Source organism: Leptonotus elevatus, chromosome 4, assembly GCF_054856555.1.
Source record: "Leptonotus elevatus isolate MCC_2025b chromosome 4, RoL_Lele_1.0, whole genome shotgun sequence".
Lineage (NCBI taxonomy): Eukaryota > Metazoa > Chordata > Actinopteri > Syngnathiformes > Syngnathidae > Leptonotus > Leptonotus elevatus.
Window position 1 is genome coordinate 27,077,885 of NC_141242.1, and position 12,922 is coordinate 27,090,806.

Sequence of the window (12,922 nt, forward strand, 5' to 3'; positions counted from 1 at the left end):
GGCAGGTTAATTGAACACTCCAAATTGTCCATAGGTGTGTTTGCGAGTGTGGATGGTTGTTCGTCTCTATGTGCCCTGCAATTGGCTGGCAACCAGTTCGCCTACTACTCGAAGCCAGCTGGGATAGGCTCCAGCGCCCCCCGCGACCCTTGTGAGGACAAGAGGTTAAGAAAATGGATGGATGGATGTGTAGTCAAAACTTAATTAAAAATAGTTTTTGGTCATTTCATGTAGGTGCAAAAGTATGTGAACCCTGAGCTGCATTGCTTAAAACAAGCAGTCAAGTAGGATCAGGTAGGACAAATTGGTAGCTAAACTAACCACTGAAATGAACCAATGAAATGAGAGGTTTCGCAAAGAAATTGTGCATCATTGACTGAAACAGAGACAAAACCACGTCACTTTAGTCTTATTCAGGTAAACCCATACAGGTCAGTCATGCTGAGAGGAAGAGAAATATCAGGGGACCTCGGGAAGTAGGTAGTGACAGCACATCTGTTTGGGGAAAGCTATAAAGTAATCAAAAAAAATTTGAGCTTCATCACTCCACTGTGAAGCAGATCATCTGCAACTACAGAACACTGAAAATTACTACAATCCTGCCTATAAGTGGGCGGCCTTCTAAAACATCAGCAAGCCCCACAAGAAAAATTATAATTCAGGTGAAAGCCAACCTGTGCATCACATTGAGGGATTTGCAGACCTCTTTTGCTGCATCTGGGACACATGTGCATGCTTCAACAATCAGAAGAAAAGTCCATCGACAAGGCTTTCAGTCCAAAATTGTGAACTGTTTGGTCACAACTAAAACATTCATGTTTGGCGAAAAGTCAACACTGCATACCAGCAAAAGAACCTTCACCCCAGAGTGAAGCATGCAGGTGAGAATGTTAAATTCTAGGCTGGCTTTTCATCCTCAGGATCTGGACAACTCCACATAGTCCAGGGAATGAATTCCGAGAAATATTGTGAAATCCTGGATCATAACCTGAAGCGGTTCTTTGTGAAGTTACAGCCTGGTAGACGATGGATCATTGTTTTATGAAATTCTCAGGTTCGAAAGGATAGGCGAACAAGATTTCTTTAATTACAATGATTTGCTTTTATTAATATGAACCCACAGCAAGTAGTAGATATGGCTAGATCACAGTGTCAATATGCAAATCCCTACGATAAACTACCCTAACACATGATGCCGATGCGTAGATAACGTTCAGTTTCTCTTACCGTTGACACGGGCGGAGAGCCAAACACCCCAGCAGATCAGCGTCAGCAGGCTGGGCGTCGTGCACAACCCTCAGCAGACTCTGCCAGAGTGTGGGAAAACCCCAGCTCTTATACTATCCCATCACCTGAGAGCAAGGAGGGCCAGTCCCTGCTTCCAGACGATGGGTCATTCCCTTCTTGTTTGGATCCCTTTGTGCGTCAAAGCGCACCACGTCCCTAGCCGCTCCTATCCTATGGTTCTTTTATTTGCAGTTTTCAAGAGAACATATGATCACAGTTATACAACAGTTGAACATAACAACTTTCATAAGTGTCCTGATTTGCCCTGGGTCACCACTGGGTCACCAGTATCACCACTGGGTCACCAGTAAAATTCCACTCACAATCATGCAACATGCAATCAACAACTTTTGCTCAATAATAAATGACAATATTATCATTATTTTTGTTCAAGTCCATTATTTTCAATGTCAGCATTGTAGATTTGGGTATGACAAAACATTTAATAAGGTTATTTTAATATTTTATACAAAAAAATCTGACCATGCCTGCAGGGTTCACAAACGTATGCATCAATCCAAGAACAACTCTTATGTGCATGTATATGTACAGATATTTCAGGAATATAAGTATCATAATTACCGCATAATTCATCGAGTGATGAATAGTAACACATTGGTATTAAAGAGCACTAAAGAGTTCAACTTCATGGGGAAAATGCAAAGTGTACAAACTTTAATCCTGAACACACAATAATGTTTGTACATAATTATAGGCACTGTAAAACTTCATTCCATGTATTGGAGCTGTTACAATTGTCAATGAGTTGCTCAGTTACAATAAAGCTTTCTGCCACTCGGCGGCAAAAAGGCAAATGTCAGTTACTGACCTGTACACAATAAGTAGAAAAGGAAACCGAACAGCGAAATTCACGACTAAGTATTAAAAACAAAAAACTATGTTGATGCCTTACCTCACCAAAATATGACTTTTTTCCATTGTTTTTCCTGTGGTAAGATCTATTACCTGTAGTTTTTTTGTAAACAGGACTCAAGACTCTGAACTTAATTTTGCAGGAATTCTTTGCCTGTTTGGCATTTTGTTGGATGTCAAAGTTCATACATTAATAAATGTAATTTTGATTATCACATTGTTTCATGTTATTTGATATTGTTACAGCTTTTTACAAGTGTATTTGATTTCCTAATTGAATACAATCATAATATCTGAATGGACCATTTTGTACAAGAAATACGTTTAAAAAGAAACCTTGGTTTGTTTTTATTATATTGTTTTCTGCAGTTCCTATTTATTAATTGTTTTGTGTCCTTTTAAAATATCAGCTTGTTCCTACTGTACAAGATTGATATGTCAAATTTCTTCTTTTTGTGTCTAATTGTACACACATTTATTTGTTCAATACACTGAACATTAAACATACAAATAAATAACAAAAACTAGTAAATTATATAACATAGCACTAACATAGGTTGACATTCACATAGGCAACATGACAACCGTGTCTTTTTTTTTTTTTTTTTTCTTTTTTTTTTTCTTTTGTTTTATAGAGCTCAGTATTGTTCATTCGGAAATGTCATCATCATTGCTCTTTTTTTTTTTTTAAATATATATATATATATATATATATATATACACATATATACATACATATATACATATATACATACATACATTTTTTTTTTTTTGTGTGTGTGGGTGAGTATGTGTGTGTGCGTGCGTGCGTGCGTGCGTGCGTGTGTTTGTTAGCTCACCAGAAAACCTATTAGAAAAAAAAAATCTCATACCGTTCACCTAAATCGAACACCAGGAGACCCGAGGGGACCGAAGAAAACCAAGGAAGGTGAAATCCAGCACCGACCAGACACCCCCCACCAGAACTCCTCCCCAGCCCAAGAAACATCCAGACCCCAACAAATCCAAAAAACATAAAATCAGGGAGGCCTCAAGAGACCAACGGAGAGACCGAGAAAAGGAAGGAAGGACAGACGAAGCCGCGTGAGATCCGAGACACCAGCCTCCACCGATTCAATAACCTGAGGAGGAAACAGATTGTGTCTGAGTTTCGGTAGATGCTGGTGTGGTGGATCTGGCATGCATGAAAATCTCCACCAAAGAGGGGAGCCGTCGACCCCCGCCGGAACAGAGCAAGCGCAACACCTCAGGGCCCCCCAGGCCGCGGCAGCGCCAAAGGACGACCCCCGGGCCCCACCAGGGCCACCGGCCGGAGAGCAAACCCAGGAGCAGGAGCGCCCCCCGCCCCAACCCGGCCCGCGCCCCCGGCCCAACGCAGCAGGACGGGGCACTGCAGGCCCACCAGGCACCCCACCGGCCCCCAACCCCCGCCCCCCCCCACAACCCCCCGCCCCCCATCCACCCCCGCCACCCACCCCAACCCAGCCCCAGCCGCCCCCATGCCCCCAATCCCCCAGACACCCCCCACCCCCAGCACCCCCCCACCCCGCAACCCCCACCATCGCCCCCCCCCCAACAAAGCCGCCCCCCCCCGACCCCACCCCGACCAACCGGCAGCCCCCCAACCCCCGACCCCCAGCCCCCGGGGACCACCCGCACCCAGGCACCGGCGCCGAAGAGGGGCCGGGCAGCGGAGCGGAGAGGGCAGCCGCGCCCACCCCACCCCCCGCCGTGTGGAAGGACGGAACACCGGGGGCAGAAGGGGGAGATGGGGGCACCGGAGGGCGGCCGACACCCCCGAACCCCAGGCCCAGCGGGGGAAGGCCCCGGTCGTCACCCCAGCGTTCTTTGTGAAAATTAACCCCTGTTACTGAGTCCGCCAGCTCGCGGACTGGCGAACTCTACCCCTAAACCGTGAATGTGACCCCACCCAGTGTATATACAAGTGTGTGTGTGTGGTGCATTAAAATTAGGAGCAGGTGAACCGGAGCCGATGGAAATGATATTCCCACGCTCCGATCCACCCGCCACCCAAGCATGTTGCTGAGTGTATGTGGTGCATTAAAAAAAAATAGATAGGGCGGGGGGGGGGGGGCGGGTGGCGACACGGACAGGGGACCGCAGCACTGCTCTATACTGCGGCCCCCAACCGATGGCACCCCCACAAGCCCCCCCCCCCACCCACAAGTTGTGTGGTGTATTAAAATTGGAGGGGAGTTGTAGGGTGAAGACGGTGTTTCCACCCTACCCCACCCCCCAAAGTGTGTTATGTGCCCTATATGTCTATAAAAGTGTATTGTGCAAACCTAGTGTAGTGAGTTAAGAGGTGTGACCAGCGGGGCCCCCCCCAACCGGGCGGGGGCAGGAGGCGCACCGGCCCACCAAGCCCCCACCCACCCCACCAGGACCCCGGCGGGCATATGGGACCCGTCCGGCGGGGCGATAGGGCTCGCCCCCCGGATACTGGGTCCCGCCCGAGGTGTCAGGACGCCCACCGGAGCGGGGCGGGCACGACACCAAACCCCAGCCACCCCCGCCGGCCCCCATAGCACCGAGACCCGGGCCATGGATGGAGCCCCCGGCCCAGGGGAGGGGAAGGAAGGCGTACCGGGGAAGGGGAAGGGAGGAGGGAAGGGGACGACAAGAAGGGCAGGGGGCAGCGGCAGGGACGCAAGGAGAGGGGGAGAGGAGGAGGAAGGGCGACGAGGGAGAGGGGACAGGGAGGCGGAGGACGGGCGGGGAGAGGCGAGGAGGGAGAGGCAGCAAGGGGGAGGAAGGGGGAGGGGAGAGGGAACCACCGGGCACCCCGGCGGCCCACAGGCCCCGAACCGCGTCGCCGGGCCCAGAGCGACGGACCGCGCCGGAACGGCGCCGCCCCCGACACCAGGGAAAGCCCCGCAACGCAGCACCCCCCAAGAGACCCAGGGAACGGCCAAGACGCAGCCGCCACCCAGCAGCCAACAGAGGGGCAGACCCGCCCACTCCCCGCCAGGGGGGACAGCACCCACAGAATTAACCCACTGGCATGCCGTGAATCCGAATATCAACCCCTGGTGCCCATCGGAGGTGAATCCGCTCGATCCCGCTGGCAGCAGCCGGGTTCCTGACTATGGAAACACAACCATTAGTTACAAATTGCCTAATACAGAAACATCAATGCCAGTTATAACGCTGCTGTGGCTCTCGCTAAAAGGCAGAATTAAAATCCAAGTTTAGGTTAAAAAATTCTATATACGTAGACCATGTTTCTTTAAATTTTGACATTTGGTTTTTATTTGAGGCAGATATTTTTTCCATTAAAATATGATTTATGAGGAGGTTAGACCATTGGTCGATATTCAAAGTTTGTTTATTTTTCCAGTTAACAAGAATTGTTTTTTTTGCGATAGTAAGGGCTACAAGTATAGATTGAAATTGTTTATGTGGTAAGTCAATTGTTGTTAAGTCACCTAGCAAACACAAGTTTGGAGAGAACGGTATCCTACAGTCCAAGACAGCGGAAAGTTTTTCTAAGACTTTAGTCCAGAAACACATAACCGGAGTACATAACCATAAAGCATGAAAATAAGTGTCTGTAGTGTTTTGTAAACACTGGAGACAAATGTCGGAGTCTGAGAGTCCCATTTTCTTCATCATATATTGAGTAATGTATGTTCTGTGAATAATTTTATATTGGATAAGTTGTAAATTTGTGTGTTTTGTCATTTTAAAAACATTTTCACAAACTTGAATCCAAAAGACAGATTCCGGAGCTATAGACAAGTCTGTTTCCCATTTTGAGATGGGTAAAGACGTTTTATCAGTATATGAAAGTAACTTATATATTTTTGAGAGTTTTTTTGTTGTTGTCGGAGAAAGCTTGGTAATATCTTTAGCTAAAACAGGCGGTTGGAGCGTACCCTGGAGTGTTGGAATTTGTTTCTTTATCATACTTTTAACTTGCAAATAATGTAAAAAGTTTCCGTTTTTTATTTTATATTTTTGGAGCAAGGATGTATATGATATAAACATATTATCTGAGAAGAGATGGTGGAGATGTGTAATTCCTTTCTGCTCCCACACATTCAAATAAAACGATTGGTTGTTAATTTGAAAGTCGGGGTTATGCCATAGGGGAGAAAGCCCGCTGGGCTCCACTTTGGCTTTTGTCATTTCTAGTGCCTTCCACCAGGCAGTCAGGGTGGCGGAAATCATTGGATTTTTAAAGCAGTTATGGCGCTTAATCGATGTTGTAATAAAGAGTAAATCTAGGAGTCTGAGGTTATTACAATCCTTCTGTTCTAGTTCCAGCCAACAGTTAGTATCTCTATTGGGTTGTGCCCATAAAATAATATATTGTAGCTGGTTGGCTATATAATAGTGCATAAAATTTGGTGCCTCTAGACCTCCTTTGGATTTATTTTTCTGAAGAGTAGATAGACTAATCTTTGCTTTTTTTTTTTTCCAGTAAAATTTTGTAACGGCTGAGTCCAACAACTGGAACCAGTTAGCCGTAGGTTTAAATGGAATCATTGAGAAAAAATAGTTTATTTTGGGTAAAACTTTCATTTTAATAGTGGCTATTCGTCCTATTAGAGAAATAGGAAGATTATTCCAGCGCTCCAAGTCACTATAAATGCTATCCAGAAGTGGAGTGAAATTTAAATGAACTAAATCAGTTAATTTAGGTGAGATTTTTATGCCTAAGTATTTTAAATTACCTATAGGAAATGAGTAGTATGGGTCCTGGCTTGCAGGGTTCCATGAATTTTCTGTAATAGGTAGAAGTGTTGATTTTGTCCAGTTAATAGAATAGTCTGATAACTGTGAGAATTTAGTTATTAAGTTAAATACTTCCCCTAATGAAATAGCAGGCTTTTCTAAATAAAGTAAAATATCATCGGCATATAGATTAATTTTATGTTCTGTTACCCCAGAGTGAATTCCTTGAATCATTCTTTCCTGGCGTATGGCTAATGCAAGCGGTTCAATAAATATTGCAAATAATAAAGGCGACAGTGGGCATCCCTGTCTTGTGCCTCTCTGTAGAGTAAAACTCTTAGATATAATCCCATTAGTAGTAACAGTAGCTTTAGGAGAATCATATAATACTGACACCCAGTGAATAAATGACTTCCCAAAGCCAAATTTATTTAAAACAGCAAAGAGGAAGGACCAGTTAACTTTATCAAAAGCTTTTTCTGCATCCAATGATATAATAACTGCCTTTTTATCATGCCGCTGTGACATACTAATAAGGTTAAAGAGCCTTCTAATATTATTAGTAGAGTGACGCTCTTTAATAAAGCCTGTTTGGTCGCTATGAATGATTGTCGGGATTACTGTTTCTAATCTAGATGTAAAAGCCTTAGTGATAATTTTAATATCAGTGTTAATTAGTGAAATCGGACGGTAACTTGATGGAAGGGTGGGGTCTTTTTCTGGCTTTAATAAAAGTTTAATTGCTGCTGTATTCATGTGTGGGCGTATGTGACCATTAGTTTTAATTTCTGTTACTACTCTTAAGAATAGTGGAGCAAGCATTGACCAGAAGTGCTTTAGAAATATAGCCGGATAACCATCCGGGCCGGGTGCTTTGCCATTTGGCATACTATCTAGAGCACTGTACAACTCGTTTATAGTAAGTGGTGCATCTAACATATCTTTATATTCAGTAGTTACCTGAGGTATACTTAAGCTACTGAGGAATGCCTCAATATGCTCTGGGTTAGGTTTATTAGTTTCTGAGTATAAGTTGTGATAATAATTATAAAAAATTTGATTAATTTCTTCTGGTGATTGTGTACATTCACCAGTTGTACCTTTAATAGCCGTTATAAGCGATTTTTCCCGATTACGTTGAAGTTGGTTTGCAAGAAATTTACCTGATTTGTTATTATATTCAAAGTTGTTGTATCTCAATTGTTGTATTATAAACTCTGTCTTTTTAGTTAACATATCGTCTAACTGTATTTTTGTATTTTGTAAGTCAGTCCATATTTGGTTATTTGGGTTTATTGCGTACTCATCCGTCAGTTGTTTAATTTTATCTTCCAAGTCTTTTTCTAATTTTTGATCCTGTTTCTTTTTATAAGATGAATATGATATAATTTTACCTCTAATTACTGCTTTCCCGGTTTCCCAGAGAAGAGCTGGAGATAGGTCTGGAGAGTCATTTATTTCCAAAAAGTCCGCCCATTCTTTTCTTATAATTTTGTCAAATTCTGCGTCGTTTAGTAGTGAGATGTTAAAACGCCATGTAGGTGGTGGTTTAAAGGTATAATCAACTTGTAGGGAAAGGGAGACTGGTGCATGGTCGCTAATAATAATAGGATGTATTTTTGTAACGGTTTTATCAGCAATAGAATTATTTGTAAGAAAAAAATCAATTCTTGAAAAGGACCGGTGCACAGCGGAAAAGAAGGTAAATTCCTTCTTATTTGGGTTTTTAAGTCTCCAGCTGTCGACGAGGCCAAAGTCATCCATATATTCCCCTATTACTTTTGTGGATTGTGATCGCCTTATACATGTTGTTTTATTAGAACGATCCATTAATGGATTTAAGGTTGTGTTAAAGTCTCCTCCAATAATAATAGTAGAGTTCGCTGCTAATTCAAACAGTTTAGAGAAAAATTCATGGAAAAAAGCCGGATCATCATTATTAGGGGCATATAAATTACCGAATGTATATATTTTATTAAATATAGTCACCTGAATAATAATGTATCGGCCCTCTGGGTCTGTTATTGTATTATTTAGAGTAAAGAGTAAATTCTTATGTATGAGTATACAGACTCCCCTTTGTCTACTGTTATAAGGGGCAGAGTACGCTTGGCTAAAAATTTTATCAATAAGTAATTTTTCTTCAGATTTTTGTAGGTGGGTTTCTTGTAGGAGGCAAATATCTGCTTTTAATTTTAAGAGATGGTCTAAAGTTTTTATTCTTTTTGCCTGTGAGCGAGCGCCACAAACATTCCAGGAAACCAGAACTAATTTATGCATACAAATAATATAAACACAGTCCTATGTATATATCTGTATAGGCCATTTGCCACCACTGGCATGTTATAGGATAGAATCAAAGTGGTTAGGTGATTTATATAGTTTGTATAAAATATGAGGTAACGTATAAGGCAACATGTAAGGTAATGTGTAAGGTAACGTGTAAGGTAACGTGTAAGGTAACGTGTAAGGTAACGTGTAAGGTAACGTGTAAGGTAACGTGTAAGTAAATAAAACAGTGCAAAAACGAGTAGGGCGGTGAAAGTGAGGGAAATTAACAGGGGATTAAACATAACAATACACCAGTAACCCCAGCGAGATTTTTTTTATTTTATTTTTTATAAATATACTTTAGATATAGTTGTGTATTAATATTATATTTATAATATAGCCTAAACATAATAAGTATTCATGTTTTTGGTTTTATAACCACATATACAGTATATGTATACACCTAGTAATCAAACTAAGTTTAGTTCCACCAATGCTAATTAGAACAGCCAGGGAGTGGAATTGGGGTTCCGGAATAGTTGGCCATCGATATATAACTTATCAACGGCTATCGTAGTCCGCTTACCCTCCTGCCTATTTTGTTTCATTATAGGAAACAGTACCTTTCGCCGCTCATTGATCTCTCTCGGGAATTGATCATTCATTCCAAATGAGGTCCCTTTAAGCTCCCGTCCTTTACTTTTAACAAATAATTTCTGTTTAAAATGCTCAAACTTTGCAATAATAGGACGGGGTTTGTTGCCTCTACGGGCTCCAAGCCGATGTACCCGGTCAAAAGAGATCAACAATCAGAAGAAAAGTCCATCGACAAGGCTTTCAGTCCAAAATTGTGAACTGTTTGGTCACAACTAAAACATTCATGTTTGGCGAAAAGTCAACACTGCATACCAGCAAAAGAACCTTCACCCCAGAGTGAAGCATGCAGGTGAGAATGTTAAATTCTAGGCTGGCTTTTCATCCTCAGGATCTGGACAACTCCACATAGTCCAGGGAATGAATTCCGAGAAATATTGTGAAATCCTGGATCATAACCTGAAGCGGTTCTTTGTGAAGTTACAGCCTGGTAGACGATGGATCATTGTTTTATGAAATTCTCAGGTTCGAAAGGATAGGCGAACAAGATTTCTTTAATTACAATGATTTGCTTTTATTAATATGAACCCACAGCAAGTAGTAGATATGGCTAGATCACAGTGTCAATATGCAAATCCCTACGATAAACTACCCTAACACATGATGCCGATGCGTAGATAACGTTCAGTTTCTCTTACCGTTGACACGGGCGGAGAGCCAAACACCCCAGCAGATCAGCGTCAGCAGGCTGGGCGTCGTGCACAACCCTCAGCAGACTCTGCCAGAGTGTGGGAAAACCCCAGCTCTTATACTATCCCATCACCTGAGAGCAAGGAGGGCCAGTCCCTGCTTCCAGACGATGGGTCATTCCCTTCTTGTTTGGATCCCTTTGTGCGTCAAAGCGCACCACGTCCCTAGCCGCTCCTATCCTATGGTTCTTTTATTTGCAGTTTTCAAGAGAACATATGATCACAGTTATACAACAGTTGAACATAACAACTTTCATAAGTGTCCTGATTTGCCCTGGGTCACCACTGGGTCACCAGTATCACCACTGGGTCACCAGTAAAATTCCACTCACAATCATGCAACATGCAATCAACAACTTTTGCTCAATAATAAATGACAATATTATCATTATTTTTGTTCAAGTCCATTATTTTCAATGTCAGCATTGTAGATTTGGGTATGACAAAACATTTAATAAGGTTATTTTAATATTTTATACAAAAAAATCTGACCATGCCTGCAGGGTTCACAAACGTATGCATCAATCCAAGAACAACTCTTATGTGCATGTATATGTACAGATATTTCAGGAATATAAGTATCATAATTACCGCATAATTCATCGAGTGATGAATAGTAACACATTGGTATTAAAGAGCACTAAAGAGTTCAACTTCATGGGGAAAATGCAAAGTGTACAAACTTTAATCCTGAACACACAATAATGTTTGTACATAATTATAGGCACTGTAAAACTTCATTCCATGTATTGGAGCTGTTACAATTGTCAATGAGTTGCTCAGTTACAATAAAGCTTTCTGCCACTCGGCGGCAAAAAGGCAAATGTCAGTTACTGACCTGTACACAATAAGTAGAAAAGGAAACCGAACAGCGAAATTCACGACTAAGTATTAAAAACAAAAAACTATGTTGATGCCTTACCTCACCAAAATATGACTTTTTTCCATTGTTTTTCCTGTGGTAAGATCTATTACCTGTAGTTTTTTTGTAAACAGGACTCAAGACTCTGAACTTAATTTTGCAGGAATTCTTTGCCTGTTTGGCATTTTGTTGGATGTCAAAGTTCATACATTAATAAATGTAATTTTGATTATCACATTGTTTCATGTTATTTGATATTGTTACAGCTTTTTACAAGTGTATTTGATTTCCTAATTGAATACAATCATAATATCTGAATGGACCATTTTGTACAAGAAATACGTTTAAAAAGAAACCTTGGTTTGTTTTTATTATATTGTTTTCTGCAGTTCCTATTTATTAATTGTTTTGTGTCCTTTTAAAATATCAGCTTGTTCCTACTGTACAAGATTGATATGTCAAATTTCTTCTTTTTGTGTCTAATTGTACACACATTTATTTGTTCAATACACTGAACATTAAACATACAAATAAATAACAAAAACTAGTAAATTATATAACATAGCACTAACATAGGTTGACATTCACATAGGCAACATGACAACCGTGTCTAAAAACACACCGACTGGTGCGACACAGTTGTTTGTTGATTTTTTATTTTTTATTTTTTTAAAGATGGTTTATAATAATAAATTTTAGGTTTGTGTGAACGCCACATGTGTAAGCTCTGACATGTTTTTGGAATTATGTTTCTATCTGCTTCAGGAGCTGAGATCAATTATTTAGTAGGGATTTGACAATATTGTTGAATATCCAGGATCCAGGGGGGTTGCCGCCGGGGGGCACGTGTGGTGGTCGGGGAGGCGGGGGGGGGGGGGGGGTGCGTTGGCCATGGCCACCCCTGGCCACTACGTGCCTCCGCCATTGAGTATTCCTACATAATAAACAGATTAATTTTGAACGGCAATGCAAACAAAACTTGCATGGCTATGCAAACAGGTAAGCAGGACATCTGCTTGGAATTTACAATCAGAGGTTAATCTTATGACCCACCGCACATGGGAAAAAAAGTAACTCATATGAAGTGATCTGCGCATAAGATTAATTGGATGGTGCAAAGTGATCACGTCAAAGATTTGATAGCCATTGTTCTTGTCTTCTTTCACACAATCGTACAAACGGGAATGCTTCATTAACCATTTGTAGAGGGCGCTTTGAGCCATTTATTGAAAATGTATAAAGAAATCTGTAAAATATTGATGTTCATGAATCATGACAGGTCTCTTTGGGATTTCCTGTTAGGTTTAGCATATGGCTAAAAAATACTTTTTATACGTCACGCCTCCAAATATTCGTGCCTCTAGGACTAGATTTGTACAACCGGAAATGCTTCGTTAAGAATGGATTTAGAAACTCAAAATTTTATGACCCGTCCATGTCATATATGTTGAAAACTGAATATCCCCCCCCCTCCCTGATCTTGTTCTAGGTGTTGAGATGGCACAGCCCAAGTTTGAAGTCAGTCTGGTTAACCGTCTAGGCAGGGCTTGGACTGGCACTAAATAATTGACTCTGACATCTTGAC

At 41.7% G+C, this 12,922-nt stretch overlaps 1 long non-coding RNA gene across 2 annotated transcripts in view; it reads right to left on the reverse strand.

Moving 5' to 3' along the window:
* The window catches only part of LOC147176435 (uncharacterized), a 26,880-nt gene extending 14,954 nt beyond the window's left edge, over positions 1-11,926 (reverse strand). The window contains exons 1-3 of one of the 2 annotated variants that reach the window (XR_015094590.1): positions 10,425-11,926; positions 5,182-5,267; positions 1,228-3,281 (exon numbers count right to left, since the gene is read on the reverse strand). This is a non-coding gene — a long non-coding RNA (uncharacterized LOC147176435). Of the gene's footprint in view, positions 1-1,227; positions 3,282-5,181; positions 7,692-10,424 lie in introns of those variants that run through there. The other variant, XR_015094589.1, reaches the window with a different exon arrangement.
* Between the last annotated feature and the right edge of the window lie 996 nt (positions 11,927-12,922).